Below are 11,459 nucleotides of genomic sequence, written 5' to 3'. Positions count from 1 at the left end.
AGGCCATGCCCCGGTATATTCAGTCACAACACTCAGGTGTAGTTACTACCAATAGCGTTTGAACACTGTGCCAGCAAAGGCTAGAAAATTCCATATTAACAGAAATTAAACACCATTTATTTCTCCTTTCAGATAATATGGATTTCCAAGATTTTTTATTGTGCCCTAGATTTCCTTGTTCTGAACATTTTACTATATGCTTACAATGACATTTTGAAAAATTCTCAACAATAAGCTGTTGAATGGTTACATCAAATTGATAAGGATAATCTAGAAAAAGCTATGGCAGTTGTACATAATGGGATGACCAAATTGTCAACATGTATTTATTCATTGAATAATGTTTCATCTGCATTTGATATCATACAAAATAGCATGTCTATGCTTCAACATGGCCAAAGTCAGTTAGTTGATTTTACAATTTAGTTGGACATTGCAAGTTTTGAAATCAAATGGAGTGCCATGAAAATATTTAAATGCAAATGAATTACTTTGCCTTATAATTTTACATGTATGAAGAAAATTATTGCAAGGAAGGAAGCAACCTACACTGTGCATAATATAGAACGTTAAAAAATATTGCCTTTCACGGTTGCTGAAACACTATGCCATCAGCCTTATCCACTGCTTCATTTCTCTCCCTATTTTAAAGTTTAATTTCACATCATGCCTTAAATATTTTCCAGTAGTCGGGGCGTGGCCAAGATGGCGGTGTGAGCGGACGCGACTCGCTGAGCTCCCGCCGCCGAACGCCGTTACACAGCTACTAAAGCATTCTTCTGGGCACCGAGGGACCGCGCTGGGTCTCTGGATCAGTTTCCGACTTGCAGCGGACATTAATGAGGCGAGCTGCGACCCAGGAGTGCGAGATTTGGACCGTGGCGAGGTCTGGACGGCGCGGCCTGTGAGGCCCTGAGACGCACGGAGCAGCGAGAGTGAGGCCGAGAGGGGCGGAGCCACCAGGCCGCCACGGAGACTTCCCTGACGGGCTACGTTTAGCCTGACCCGCGCGACTGGGAGCGAGGCTGCCTGCGGCTCTCCAGAGGAGGCATCTGCGGACCTGCCGGGTGAACACACCGGCACACCGGAGGTCCCCGAGCTGCGTGGTGGGCCAAGAGAGGACGGCGGAGACGATCGAGGCTGCGCCGGCTGGGCCTGGGACGTGGCCTGAGGTGAGGAGGAGGGGGAGGCAGTGACGAGCCCTCGCCGCCACGGACTGTGGCCCTGGTGGGCAACGAGTGGCTGACCACAGCGCCGAGCCCCCCCCCCCTGCAACGGTCTGCCGCTTCTGCGGTCCCCCCTGGAACTGGAGGTGCTACACAAGCAGAGCACCGCCATTTTGGGACAGGGAGGTCGGAAACAGAGATCTGCACCAGCGGGGAGCACCCTTTGCCGCGCCGGACCGGCGATTACTCGCCTCCACCAACACCACACATCTGCCCCCCCCCCACACAACGGAGGGCCCGAGTAGGAATCCCCTAATACTGCTGCTCTTGTCACTGGCGGGGAGTAGAGGTCCCACCCCACGCTGCGCAGCAGAGCCAGGACAGCGACGGGGTGTGGGGACCTCGATGTGAAACTGCTATTGAAGTGGCCCCCGGTGTGAGCAGCTGCGATCGGGCCCAGGAGTGGCGGCTGCGGTGTGGTGCCCTGAGGACTGGCATATTGTGATACCACCCAGCCCAGCGACTGCTTCCCCACGCGGACTACATCGCCTGGGGTAGCGCCCAACGCACTTTCTGGGGGGGGCACACAGTCGATCAGATCCAGCCAGCAGGAGTACTTGGAGCCGCGGAGTCCGGCGGCGGAGCGAGGGAGGCGGCCGTTTAGCACTGGTCGGTCTGGTCCTGGACTACAGGTGCTAGGGCGAGCTTCTGGACTGGTACACGCTGGGCGGCGCTGCGGACTGTCTGGGGCAGTATGGCGAATGGTAGGGTGCAGAAAGACAGGACCATAAAGGACTTACTTTCGCCCGTCTCCACGGCAGGGGGAAAAAACGGAACCTCGCGGCGCTGAAAACACTGCGGCGTCTGCCAAGTCAACGGACGGCGCTCCGGGCCCCAGCTCCCGAAGCAATGACGAGCCGGTCACAAGATCGTTCTTGGAATCACTATTTGGGGGCCTACGGGAGGATCTCCAGCTTCTTAAGACTGAACTGAAGGGAGAGATTCGGGAGCTGAGGCGAGACACGGACGCCATCGGGGAGCGAGTTGCGGATCTGGAGTCGAAGACTGACGCCCGGGATGTCGAGATGGAAGCGCTCCAGCAGGAAATTATCCGCATTCATGACCAGCAAGTTGATCTACAATCCCACGTGGAAGACTTGGAAAACAGGTCCCGAAGGCATAACATTCGAATTAGAGGAGTGAAATCCATCCCGGACACAGCGGATCTCTTCAAGTTCACGCAAGGCCTTTTCAACCACATCTTGGGCCGCTCTGCTGACTCCATTATCGCTCTAGATAGAGCGCATCGAGCTGGGCCGCCTAGAGCCTCGGGCGCCTTGCCAGCGGACATTCTGGTCTGCGTCCAGGACTATCGCACCAAGGAGGAGATTCTCAACAAGGCGCGACAGCTGGGCTCCGTCACCTATGGCGATCATTCGCCGACACTCTATCAGGACCTGGCGGCCATCACCCTGGAAAAGCGCAGGACGTTCCGACCGGTTACTGCTGAACTGCGACGCCTCGGAGTCACGTACAGCTGGGGTCACCCGTTCAGGATTGTCTTTAAAATGAACAATAAAGTGCACCAGATTCGATCTCTTGCTGAAGCCTGCCGGCTGTTAGACATTGAGGAACCTGAACCTGCGGGGGACATGCGAACGGAGAACAACTCAGAGATAGGCGCCGCGGGGCAATGGCGTCAGCAGAAACGGCGGCGCAGACCGCGTCGCCCTCCCCAAGAGGAGATACAGGAAGGACAGCAGGCGGCGGTCGAGGCAGCGGCAAAGGAACTAGCGGAATCGGCTGCTGAGTGACTGATGAGCTGCCCTTAATTGGCTTTGGCGGTCGGCGGCGGGGGGCGGCTTTAAGAAACTGGACACGTACCCCTCTCTTCTCCATGACCCTAATCCTTTTGAGCGTTGTGCACATGGGAAAATTCTACTGGTTGCTGGGGGGGGGGTTGGGCGGGATGGGATTCTGCATGGCCAAATTGGGGTGGGTCTGCTGTGGGAGGCGGGGGGACTGTTGGGGTTTGTTCTTAAAAGGCGGTTGATTTTGGGTTTGACTACCGAGTGGTTGCTCTCCGAAAATTGGGGTAGGTCCATATGGGCTGAACTAGGCCAGTGTTTATTGTGTCGCCGGACAGCTATTGCTCCTGGGGTCCGACAGTCACCGCTACAGGGCAGCCTTGTCGCACATCTTATCCATTATGGCGGGAACTGAGGAACATACATTACGAACCGAAGCGGCGAGAGCCCCACTGCGAGCATTGACATGGAACATCAGGGGCCTCAATGACTATAGGAAGCTGAGAAAGGTCCTTAGTTACCTGCGCAGGCATAATATAGACCTCGCTCTCCTCCAGGAGACTCACTTACCTCTCGCTAGCAGAATGTTACAACACAAGGGGTTGATAGGGAATAGTATTGCTGCGGGCTTCACCACACACTCGAGAGGGACGCTGATATGGGTGAACCCTCGCTCCAAACTCACATTACAATCACTGGAGTCGGACCCGGTGGGGACATATGTCATTTGCAGGGGCAGGGGGCGAGGACACGATATGCTGCTTGTGAATCTCTACGGGCCCAATTATGATTCGCCTGAGTTCTACACTGAATTGGCCAGGAGATGCAAAATGTATGACTGTGAGAGTGTGCTCTGGGGTGGGGACTTTAACCTGGTTTTCAATCCGGACCTAGACAGGTCCGATGGACCGAGCAGGAGCCCGTCGGCGGCTGCCACGGCTCTCCGCACTGAGATGGTGCACCTGGATCTCTTGGATGTGTGGCGCAGTAGACATCACTCCAGAGGGGGGTACACACACTATTCAGCATATCACGCACTGCACACTAGAATAGATTACTGGCTTGTCTCACAGCGGCTATCCAATCACATTAGGGACTGTCTCATACTACCACGCACCCTGTCTGATCACTCTCCCCTCCTCCTGCTCCTGGAATCGCCGGTACGCGGAATCCCCCCCTTTACGTGGCGCTTCCCCCCGTACTCGTTGCTGGACGAGGTGTTCCGTGGGGAGCTGGCGGAGGAAATTGAAAACTTTTTTGTGGCAAATACGGGCTCTGTGGAAAGTTTTCAGACGCTGTGGGAAGCCTTTAAGGTCTTCATACGCGGGGTAGCCATGGCCAAACACTCCGGTGTATTGAAATCTATTAGGCAGCGGCTAACACATTTGGAAGGTCAGCTGAAGGACCTTGAAGAGAGACACCAGGCGGAGCCGGAGGGTGACGCACTGGACCAGGTAAAACAACTGTTGAAGGAATATCACTCGGAGGCAGATAGAGAGGTACAGCATATGGGCAAATATGCCACAGCACGTGTGTATGGCGAAGGTGAACGCCCAGGTTCACTCCTGGCGAAAATGATCAAACATGAGCGCCGGCCCCTGCTGATTGGTGAGTTGGTGTCGAGCACGGGAGAGACCCTCACAGATGAGGAACAGATAGTGGGGGAATTCAGGCGGTACTACTCCGCTTTATATGAATCCAAATCAACGGGGCTGGACGGGGCGATAGATGACTACTTGAGTTATATACAAATGCCACACCTATCTGACGCGCAGAGAGAATTCCTGATGATGCCCATCCAGAGGGAGGAAATAGTTGAGGCATTAGATAGTATGAAGGCGGGCAGTGCGCCGGGCGCTGACGGACTCACTGTCGGCTTTTACAAATCGTTTAAAGATCTGCTGGTCCCCTACCTCTCAGCATTATTCGATGACATATGTGTGGAAGGGTCCATGCCCCCGACGATGCGCGAGGCACTCATTGTGACGATACTCAAACCGGAGAAACCTCCCACGGACTGCGGATCGTACAGGCCCCTCTCTTTGATTAACGTGGACGCTAAGCTGTATGCGAAGGTGCTAGCTACGCGTCTTGCTCTTCTCGCCCCTGCACTGGTGGCCCCGGAACAGGCAGGTTTTATCCCATCTAGGAACCTCACATACAACATTCGTACAGTCCTGGGGACGATGCAGCACGTGAAGCCGGAGAACAAGGCATTAGCAATATTCCTGGATATGGAGAAAGCCTTCGATTCAGTAGAGTGGCCTTTCATGTCCAGGGTACTCAGGAAACTGGGACTAGGTGAGCCTTTTTTACAAATGATAGGCGCTCTGTACTACAAGCCGAGGGCCAGGCTACGAATAGGTGATATAGTCACTGAGGCGTTTGGGATTGGCAGGGGCACGAGACAGGGCTGCCCGCTCTCCCCATTGTTATACGCTCTAGTGGCGGAGCCCCTAGCGTGTGCACTCCGGGAGTACCACAGTCATGAAGGTATTAACTTCCCCACGTACAGGATATGCATATCCACGTACGCCGACGACACGCTTTTGTATGTCAGGGACCCGGAGATTAACCTTGCGCCGGTGCTCCGGGAGGTAGTGCAATTTGGAGCCCTATCTGGACTCAAGGTTAACTGGTCGAAGTCGGTGGCGTTCCCGCTGACACCGGTGACAAAGGAATTTGTCATGGACTACCCACTGCAGTGGTCGGAGGATCCGGTCAGGTATTTAGGCATCAGACTACACCCGGACCCGGAGGTATTGATCAGAGAAAATTATGGAGTGGCTTACATGAAACTCGTTGACGACGTGGACAGATGGTGCAGGCTACCGCTGTCCCTGGCGGGTCGTATTGCGCTCATGAAAATGCTGGTGCTTCCGAGGTTCCTGTTTCTCTTTTGCAACCTCCCGGTGGTGCTCTCAAAGGCGTTCTTTACAACGCTGATCCAGACCCTCACGAGGCTGGCATGGGGTGGTAAGCAGCCGAGGGTTAAGTGGCAAATCCTGACCCTCCCATATGACCAGGGCGGCCTAGGGGCCCCAGACGTGGAACTTTACTACAGGGTTGCGCAAGCAATGCACCTGCACACTTGGATTCATGGTGATGGTAACATTCCACATGTGAAACTGGAGACGCTCTTCACGAGTCCCCTCCATCCAGCGTCTACGGTGTTCGAACCTGCCGCGCGGCGGATTGGCACCCTGGACTCTATAGCGAGTACGAATCACGCATGGCATTCTCTGGTGAGACGCAGTGACTGTGCGCTACTGTATTCACCCTTGGTCCCGATTGAGTGGGCCTTATGGCTTCCACCCCTGAGAGAACGGGGGGTTGCGCGCGCCCTCAATCAGCTAGGTATATTCAAGCTGGGGGACATGTTCAGAGACGGGAAGGTGGTCACCTGGGAACAGGTGGATTCACCCCAGATCACTACGACACTGCTTCATCGTTTCAGCCTACATAGAGTCCGGGCAGCGCTACAGGTGCAGCTGGGGCCGGCTATGGAGGAGCCAGCAGAATTGCCAGAACTAACGTACGTCATCAAAACACAGTCGAGTGGCAAGATGATAACGCGTCTGTACAGAATTGGGCAGTGTCACAGGAAGCAGGAACCTTCGAAGGCCCGCCAGGCGTGGCAGCGAGACTTACAGGTAGAAATCAGTGACGAGATGTGGCAATACTGCTGTCAGAATACGAAACGAGTGTCGCTGAATGCACGGCATAGGCTCGTTCAGTTTACATTTTTACAAAGAGTGTATTACACCCCGGAACGCTTACACAGGTATGGGCTCCGGCAGTCACCGGAATGTGAGCGCTGCAGGGCGCCAGTGGCTGACTTCCTGCACTTGGCCTGGAATTGCCCTGGGATAAATGCCTTCTGGAAGTCTTCCTGGAGATGGGGCGGATACTAGAGATGGGGCTCCCGGTAGATCCGGCACTAGCTCTGCGGGGCATACCAGACCTTTGCCCCCAGCTACACGTCGTCTGGCTGGCATGGGGCTACTTCTGGCAAGAAGAACGATAGCAATGCATTGGATGCGCGGCCCACTTCCGACCAAACAAGAATGGGAAAGGGCTCTGTTGTATAGTTGTACGCAATCCCAACTGTATTGCGAGTTACTGCCGCCAATGAGCAGACCGCGGAACTTCTGGGACCAGTACCTGACGTATGTCTCATATAGGAGCGCCACGGGGGAGGATTTGGAGGTGATGGAGGAGCAGCAGGATCGGGGGGGAGACACCGGGGACTAGGCTAGCTCGGGTCTGAAGGTGGCATAGTGAGGGTGGAGCGCCAGGGGAACACAGACGTCAGAGTACTAGGACACATAGGACCATACATGTGGGATCCATCAGGTCGAGAGCATCGAGTGACTGATTGAGTGGTGGTGTGAGGTGGGGGTGTGAGGACTAGGCTGAGGCGAGCGACACGTACACTTGGAAAGGCGGTAGCACATGGGGAGAGGCACACCGGTAGTTGGGTGGGGGGGAAGGGAAGTTATGGGCAAGTTGGGTTAGGGGAGTTTGACACTGACCAAGTAGCTGGGAGCATGCACTGAAAGCGACTACCAATGCAGCATTAGAGAAAATGGACGCTGGACCACTACAATGCTGGAGGGTGTTGATATGGGACACTAGCTTCACTGCACTAACCTGCCGACCTGGATCTGCACCCCGGGTGCCTGGAATGGGCGACGCCGGTACCAATATTAGCATAATTTCTGGACCATTGGTATAGAAAATGATATAGATGTGATGCTGGATTGCTGCCGGCCCCAGGGTTGTAGGCGAAAGCTGTGTGCATGTATGGAAAGTGAATAAAGTTTAAAAAAAAAATATATATATATATATTTTCCAGTAGTCAGATATGAGGAAATAGGTGCGCATTTTTCACATGAAGCTTGGTCACTCCCTTTTTAGTAAAGATGCATACACAAGTGTAGGAGAGTAGGGTCTGCTATCCTATGGTCACCCCAAATTTTTGCTTTTTGCTTCACTGGTTTTCGACTACTGAGGCTGTGGGCCTGCTGATCAGACCCCCAGCCTGCTGTTCTCTCACTAAATTACTGACACATGTGCTATAGGCACATACCAATTGGAAATGGACTCCTTGTCAGCCCCTGTAGAATGCACTATAGGTGCAGAGGGCATAGGGGCCACCAAGGCCTACCAGGGGCTGCAGCATATCTTTTGCCACCCCTGGCTGGTTCTTAAATTGACACAACTGGCTGATCACTCAGCTGGGGTAAGGTGGTGTAAACACCCCTTGCTTAGATATAGTATACCTATATCAAAACCTATATCTGGACACATGTAAACCTGTGAGCCACTCCTATAGAAGGCCTCATCAATCCTGGAGGCTGAGTGCGTGGTTTTATGTGAGATGGAGCTCTAGCATGAGCTGAGCCTGTCTGCAGCTGTCGGGAACGAATCCCTAAGCTGTTTCAGGATAATGCCATACCATATACTTTTAAGTGCCTTATAATCCTCGCGGTTAAATAGCAACTTTGGTTTGGCTTTATCAAAACATGTCGTGTAAGGTGTCATACGATTTGGAATACCATCCCCTCGCCAGTTCTGGCGACGGGGATGGCATTCCACCCCTCTAGAGGGGTAAGACATGTTACTTTACTTTAATGCGGTTGATTTCTCCAAAGACCTTAAGATCCACAAAATGGATGCCTCTGCCACAGACAAATGTCTGGACCCCTGCAGTCGACCGAAACTCGACCAAATGGGTCCTGGACAAAGGGTTTCCTGTCACAGGAGGGTGTCACCGCCCTCCAGACAGGAGATAGTGTATTGTAGCAGGGAGGTTTGAAAGAAACCAGACACTGCTTGGGGCGCACAAGGCTGCCCCTTGCATAATCCGGCCAAACCGGTTCTGGGGCACTCCAGCCCTCGTGCCAGGGCGGCCTGGATCAAAGGAAGGGGGTGTATCCACCCACTTCCTGGGTCCCACCCATAGGAGGGGACCTAGCAGGTAATCACGCCCCCCAGATTCGAATAAGAGTGGGAGCAGTGCCAATGCACATCAGATTTCCTGGAAGAAACATTTGAAACGAAATTCTGGACCCTTCGCCCTCCCTCTCAACGTGGAAGCCCGAAGAATCTCCCTTGTGGTCAAGGAGTGACCACCCTGCAGCAGCAGGCACCATCCAGCCCTCGACGTCTACTTAGTTGCAGTTCCCGCCGGAACTCGAGCGACTGAGATCGACGAGATCAAGCCTGCCTGCCTTCTAACAGCCCGATCCACAGTCCCTGCAAAGCTGAGACCCGTGGAGGCGACCGGAAGCGTGGGGCACGCCATCTTGAATTGACCACGAGACGCTGACCGTGCAGCCCACGAGTGATCCTCGAAGCTGTGCACCGGGGTTTGAGAAGCCCCCACCCTGAGCTGCTCCTGAGCCGAAGTTCAGCCCTCCACACTCGACGAGTGCTGCGTGGGGCCCTTTGGCTCTATTTGGCTCAACGCGTTGGCCCGGTCACTTGCCAGCTGGCTAGTGGTCCCTGTGCCGACGAACTACCTAAGAAGACTCGTGAATCTGGTTGCTCCAGATCGACACCAGCTCCCCTGAAAAGGAGCCCCGACTCTGACCTTCCTGGTCCGAGTGAGAAGCAATCTTCCGATCCCGCGTGGATTGCTCTTGCCAAGGCTTGTTTGCTCCAAACTTGAAGCCGACTGCACCGACGGTGAGAGCCTGCGTGGGACAGATCGTGACCTGCTCCTGGACGTCGCAGATGCCCCAGAGCCCACGTGACAGCGGAGAGAAGCTCCTCGACGACCACCTGATTGCGCCCGACATTGCCTGGTTCCGTCCTGGTTCCACCCTGGTCACTGCTGAGTGACCCAGACTCTGTCCCCTCTGCTTTCAGGTACTCTACAACTTGAGTCCACCCTTGGACTCCACCGGACACTTCATCTTTAACCCGCCTGCAGCCCTTTCAGCTTCAAGCACCAAGAGCCTGCGAGTCAAAACCTGACGCCACTTCGACCCTGTGCACCCACTTCCTGTGGGTGAGGTAACTTTGCTCCGCCGGTGTTCCCACACTGGTGCACACCTCTAGGGTCTGTGTGTTAAGTTTTGTTCCTCTAAGTTCAGCGGAAGTGTCCTTTAACTTTAACTTTTACAACTTTTACGCACCATTGGTTAACATTGGTGCGTGCGTGCGCTTTCCGCACATCTCCCGAATCCCGAGGGCCATTCCCGACTTCAGCATTGCTTGTCCTGACTGCTCCCAGCGATTCCCTAGGCCCTAGGCCTAACCACTGCTCGAGTGGCATCTCTTATACCACTTGTTTAGTATATGGTTTGAGTGGCCCCCTGCCCTCATCCATAATTGTGCAACTTTGTATGTTTAAACAGTGCTTTTGATTTAACGCTTGTGCCCCTTTATTCATAAAGAATACTGGGGATTGTTTTTAGTAATAAACACATATATTTTTATAATATATACTTGTGTGGTGTCCTTTCATTTGGTATTACAGGATTGTATGTGGTAAAACAGCTCGCTTAACACGACCTCTTAAGTTAAGCCTTTAGCCTGCTTAGTCCATGCTACCCCTAGGATAGCTTGTCTAATAAGGTTGACTTACAACCAGACACCATAAGGGATTGTTTGGTCAGGTAGTAGGTGGTTCCAGAATTGGAAACATCCCCTACCAGGCCAACTTCTCACATTGGTGAGCAGCGGTGCGGATTTGAGCTTGCTGTTGTTTTACCATTGCAATCTTTATATCAAATTGAAAGATCACATCAAGTACCTCTAGGTACATATAAATCAAAAGCTTAGCATATTAAGTTCTACTGAACTTAGTAGTTGTAGATTAAAGGGATTAGCACACCCTGACTACAACTCACTAGCAAGGTACAGTAGGAAAACACTTAGTGTAGGTAAGTGCACCACTTACACCTCACTAGTAACCATGTCTGACACAGGAAAAGCCTCAGGGTCTAATCCTGTGACAGTTGACCCTACCCAGGCAACTTTTGGATATGACAAGTTAACCCGCAGAGACTTGATTGCCTTGTGCAAAGCAAGAGGGTTAAAAAGGGGCAGAAGCCCCACCTGCCTAATCCTGGTAGAAATCCTAGAACAGGATGACTTAGACAAGGCGAAGCAAGCTTCCCTAGAAACAGGAAATGGAGGGAACCCCCCTGTAACTGATCCCCCTGAAGAGGAGGATGATGATGACTTAGATGAGGACTCAGATGTTGAGGACTTAGAAGTTCAGGAACAGGGTAGCCAGGTTCCAGTTGCCAGGCTTAGCCAGGCCAACTTGGACCTACTGGGGAATGGAGAGGGCCAGCACCTCCCCAGAACCCACCATGTTATTCTCCCAGGCAACAGAAGAGTGAGATCTCCCTCAGGGGACTCTCATATTTCTAGTGCCTCCAGAGAATCAGAGAGAGGCATGACTGCTTCTCAGAAAGCTGAGCATAGGGCTAGGATGAGGGCTGTCAGACTCCAGATAGAGAGAGAG

Source organism: Lissotriton helveticus, chromosome 7, assembly GCF_964261635.1.
Source record: "Lissotriton helveticus chromosome 7, aLisHel1.1, whole genome shotgun sequence".
Taxonomy (NCBI): domain Eukaryota; kingdom Metazoa; phylum Chordata; class Amphibia; order Caudata; family Salamandridae; genus Lissotriton; species Lissotriton helveticus.
The sequence above is the reverse complement of the archived record's forward strand: the minus strand, read 5'-3'. Positions refer to the sequence as shown.